This window comes from Pollachius pollachius, assembly GCF_949987615.1.
Source record: "Pollachius pollachius genome assembly, chromosome: 2".
NCBI lineage: Eukaryota > Metazoa > Chordata > Actinopteri > Gadiformes > Gadidae > Pollachius > Pollachius pollachius.
In genome coordinates, this window is record NC_136935.1 from 46,399,079 (window position 1) to 46,404,588 (window position 5,510).

At 43.5% G+C, this 5,510-nt stretch overlaps 1 protein-coding gene across 1 annotated transcript in view; it reads left to right on the plus strand.

Moving 5' to 3' along the window:
* The first annotated feature begins 5,397 nt into the window (after window positions 1-5,397).
* The window catches only part of LOC307091874 (platelet-derived growth factor subunit A-like), a 10,036-nt gene continuing 9,923 nt past the window's right edge, over window positions 5,398-5,510 (plus strand). Inside the window, exon 1 of the mRNA XM_079758713.1 lies at window positions 5,398-5,510. This exon is cut by the window's right edge and continues 755 nt beyond it. The gene's annotated coding sequence lies outside the window, so the exon portion shown is untranslated.

Below are 5,510 nucleotides of genomic sequence, written 5' to 3' on the forward strand. Positions count from 1 at the left end.
GCTGCTCCTCCACCTGTTCCTCGGGTGGTCTGCATCTCCTTAATTGGCAACGGCCGGGTTGCCACAATGTGTGTGCATATGTATGTGTGTGTGTGTTACACACTTTATGTTTATATGTGTACTTTTTTTAATAGTCACTTGTGTCATCCCCTGCTTTACCCAATACGTAGCGAACCCAAAACCGTGATATGAACCGATCCACGAATTCTGCGAACCGTTCCCTAGTTTTTGTGGATGTCATGACGCGAAAGAGGTGTTTTGTAAGCCCATCGACGTTTAGCTTCCACCCGGAAGCAGACAACCAGCCATGTATGTTGTCCAATTGAACCTAGCCTCAAACAACAGACTCGTTCTCAAACAAAACAAACTATAACTCAGACGTGCAAACGTAATGGACAAGTGTAAGGAAAGTGAAATAAGACAGGAATAGGAACAAGAAATCGTACAATTATTTAAGAAACTGTACTTGTACTGCCATTACACGCTTATGTGTGTGTATATTAATATGTTTGTTTATGTATGTGTATGTATGTTTATGTATATGTTCATATTTATAGGTATGTTAAACATACCTATAAATATGTACACATACATTAACATACGTACACATACGTAAACATGCTATGTTTACGTATGTGTACGTAAGTTTATGTATGTGTACATATATTTATAGGTATGTTTACGTCTGTATGTGTACTAATGTATACGTATGTCTGAGTATGTATACCTATGTTTAGCTATGTGTACTTATGAATGTGCAGCCTCACGATCCTTCTGATGTTTTGGGTTTTATGCATACATGAGTATCTTTGCATATGTACGTATCGTTACATATTCACGTTTGTATACGTATGTCTGTGAGTATGTATAGTTATGTTTAGCTATCTGTACCTATGTATTTTTACGTATGTATCTATGTATGAGTATGTATATGTATTTGCATGTGTACTTATGTATTTATGTATGTATCTATCCAGCCTGTATGTGAGCTCAGCTTGTTCAGTCTGTTGTCTACACAGATGTCACTTTGAAGGTTGAATGCAATGTATGTGTATTGGGAAATCCAAAAGTTTAATATCTTGGAAGGCATTACAAATATTGTTTAGACATTTCATGTGAGTAATAAGCATATCATACTGAAAATGTTCATGTTGTATAATTATTGAGGGAGTAAATGCACTTTATACATTTGTCCTCGTTTCAATGTTTTGATTGGGACAGCCAATCACACACACATGGAATTTCCAATTAACTTTAATTGTAATTATCTTAAACACAATGTGTACTATTGCTTAGAAAATATACAGCAAATTCCACAGCACAGCAAATTCCACTATGGTACCTATGATATGATATATTTATTGTCTTTCTATGTTAATGTTTGAAGAAGAGAGCCACCAAAAAAAGAGTCTGTAAGAGAATAAAAAGAAGAAGAATGCAGGAGAACAGTACTAGTGATGATGATGATGATGATGATGATGATGATGATGACGACGACGATGAAGAATGGTTCAGCAGCTCATCATGTCTTGTTCTCCCTCAGATGCCTGTGAACTCACACTGGACCCGAATGTGAGGAACAGCTTCCTCTCTCTGTCTGAGGACAACAGAAAGGTGACGCTGGTTGAAGAGGCCCGGTCATACCTGGATCACCCAGAGAGATTTGACTTCCTGCTCGAGGTGTTGGGTAGAGAGGCTCTGAGTGGCCGCTGTTACTGGGAGGTAGAGTGGAAAGGACGCGTTGATATAGGAGTGACGTACAGAAGAGTCCCAAGGCGAGGGGCGGGTCGTGGACGACAGCGTGGAGGGAACAAGTCCTGGATTCTTTATTGTCGTTATGATAGTTACACTGCCATGTTCAACGATAAAACAGCCATACCTCTCCCCCCCGCTGGCTCTACCAGAGTAGGAGTGTATCTGGACCGGCCTGCTGGCACTCTGTCCTTCTACAGAGTGTCCCCAGGTGGAGGAGGGTCGTCAGACACACTGACACACATCCACACCTTCCAGGCCTCCTTCACCCAGGAGGACCTCCTCCCTGGGATTTGGTTAAGGTGGGAGTTGGGTGTTGGTGGTAGCTCAGCGTCTCTGTATAGGTTGTAGAAAAAAAAGAACGGACGGCGGGCGCGCACGCGCACACAAACACACACACACACACACACACACACACACACACTAGTTAGAGGATTTGAGGCTTTTGATGAAGAGGCTTTGGATGCCTGAGAGGACTGAGGACTCAGTCTCTGTCTCTCTCTCCATCCCTCTCCCTCTCTTTCTCTCTCTCTTTCTTTCTCTTCCCGCTGTCTGTCTCTCTTTCTTTCTGTCAATCTATCTCTTGTTTTCTCTCTCCAGCTCCCTCTCTCTCTCTGTCTCTCTGTCTCTCTGTCTCTCTCTCTCTCTCTGTCTCTCTCTCTCTCTCTCTCTCTCTCTCTCTCTCTCTCTCTCTCTCTGTCTCTCTCTCACTCTCTCTCTCTCTCTCTCTCTCTCTCTAGCCAACTGAATGTTCTCGTGTGTTCAGCCAATGATTTCTCGTTTTATTAGTAAATAATGCTTACATAAGTGCCTTAATAATAATAATAATATATTAATCAGAAATTATAAATAGATCATTTGTTATTATTATATTATTATTATACATTATACCGTTATTATACTCAGACCTCCTCCCTGGGTTTTGGTTGGGGGAGGGGTGGTGCCTCAGTGTCTCAGTGTCGGTTGTAGAAAGAAACCACAGACAGACGGCCGGACACACACTCTCTGTCTGTCTCTCTCTCTCTCTCCCCGTCTCTCTCTCTCTCTCTCTCTCTCTCTCTCTCTCTCTCTCTGTCTCTCTCTCTCTCTCTCTCTCTCTCTCTTTCTCCCCCCCTCTCCCTCTCTGCCCCCGTCTCCCTTCCACCTGTCTCCCCCATCTACCTCTCCCCCCCGTCTCCCTCTCTCCCCCTTCTCCCTCCCCCCCATCTCCCTCTCCCCCCCTCACCCCCCCGTTTCCCGCCACCCTCTCCCCCCTCCCCCTGTCTCCCTCTCCCTCCCCCCTTGCCTCCTTCCCCCCCGTCTCCCTCTCCCCCCGTCTCCCCTGTCTCCCTCTCCCCCCCCATCCATAAGCACATTTATTATTTGAAATGTATATAAAGTACATATTGATGGGAAATGTTTATTTTCCATCTCTGATAACCAGTTTTGGTCTTAAGGGCTCTGATATCATCATTTTTGTCATAATCCTGATTTACTCCTGATTTAAAGCAGATTTTATATTTTATTCATAATAACCAAGAGGTCTATAGGATAAGGTTGCATGTTGTAAATCACTTTTGACTAAATCTTTATTTTTTGTGTTCTGTTGATGATTTGTAAAGTCTGCTGCTTCTATTGTTTTAGTCCTCGTGTTTATTGTGTACATGCGATGACTATTTTTCTGTTGTATTTGTTAATGAAGCATAATTGTAATAGACAACTCAGTGGATCCAGCTGAATGTTCTCGTGTACTCAGCTGATGATTCCTCGTTTTATTAGTAAATAATGCTTACATTAATTACTAGTGCCTTAAGAATAATAATATATCAATGAGAAATTATAAATAAAACAACAAATGTTTTTCCTCTCAGGGTTTTGGTTGGGGGGGGTGGTGCCTCAGTGTGGGTTGTAGAAAGAAACCACAGACAGACGGCCGGGGACACACTCTCTGTCTCTCTCTCTCTCTCCCCGTCTCTCTCTCTCCCCGTCTCCCCCTCCCTCCCCCCCGTTTCCCTCCCCCCCTCCCCCCTTCTCTCTCTCCCCCCCGTCTCCCTCTCCCCCCCTGTCTCCCCCCCCCCGTCTCCCTCTCCCCCCTCTGTCTCCCTCTCCCCCCCGTATCTCCCAACACGAACCCAACCCCACTAAATGAACACAAGACATAATGAAAGGTTCATTCAACGTCGGTTTGTACAACCTAATTCATCCTTTCACCACAGTGACTGAATTAGACTTCCCGGTAACACTTTACAATAAGGTACGCAAAAACGTGGGTAGTTACTGAGGAACGAATGAGTAACGAATGATGAATGACCAGGGCCCTAACTGGGGCCCTAATGGAGCCGTAAAGGGGCCCTAAGTGATTCAGTAGCTACTGAGGAGTTACTGGTAAACAGACTAGGGGACTACTGTATTTGTTATTGAGTAACGAATGATGAACAACTGGGGCCCTAACTGGGGCCCTAAGTGACTGTTATTCAGTAATTACTGAGGAGTTACTGTTAAACAGACTAGGGGATACTGTATTATGGTTCAAAAAGCTTAACTAATGGTGAACGAATGATTCGCGAAAGAGTAACAACTCAGTATGATGCATCACTTTACATGAAGGTACACCAAAAGCTTCACTACTGGTAAATGAATGGTTTGTGAATGAGTAACAACTCATCATCAGTCCAATCCAGCTCTATCAGTCGATCCAGTGTGGGACCCAAGCCAGCCCTCAACAGTGCTTGAAACCTTGAAGCGCTTGGAAAATACACTTGCTCTCATAATAAATTGGTCAGTTTGCTAATTCACAGAATGATTAATTAATACAGTATCCCCTAGTCTGTTTAACAGTAGCTCCTCAGTAGTTACTGAATAACTGTCACTTAGGGCCCCAGTTACGGCCCCAGTTGTTCATCATTCGTTACTCAGTAATGAATACAGTTGTCCCCTAGACTGTTTACCAGTAACTCCTCAGTAGTCACTGAATAATAGTCACTTAGGGCCCCAGTTAGTTAAAATGTATTTTTTCATTGTGAACAAAATAAAAACGTTTAATATTTCTGACCGCCAGATGGCAGTGCTGTGCCTGGTACAAGTCATTGTTCTTCAAACGTCGCTGTTTCCCTCCGCCGGGAGGCCTTGCAGGTGTCCAAAGAACCGGGGAAAACCTACATCACTCTCGCTGGCTGAACTGTGTCAGCAGCTCAGGCTTAGTTCACCATAGGCCCAAACAACCAGCCGTTACAACGGCTGGGCGTCATGACGAGATGGTGTAGCAAACATAAGGTAAAACATACATTTTTAATAAATGCCTTTCCTAACAGCAGTTGACAATGTAGGCCTAGCCTACTAAACATACGTGGAATTGCATGCCATTGTCTCCACTCCAGTGTCTGCACTCCGGTGTCACCACTTAACCCAACGCTGAAAAGCGAGTAGGCCTATCTGAACTATTATATATATATAAATATATATATATAAAATATCATCAGGAAGAAGGAAAAATCTTAAGTACTGATGGTTAATGATTAAACAATCTCTGGGCTCTAAGAACCGTCATTACACGCCCCATTTCCTGCCTCCTAATAATTAATTTAGTAGGGGAGGTTGCTGGTGAAAGTGCTTCCTTGAATCCTCAGCCAGTGGCTCAGCGCGGTGAGTCTGACAGCCACAGCGGACCTAGTTCTCCCGCAGCGACAACAAAGACGCTTTTAGTTCGAAAGAAGACCCATTAAATTGCGTTTCTTTAATAAGGCGTTCAAAACTCTTAAACACTCGCGTTTTTGAAGTAC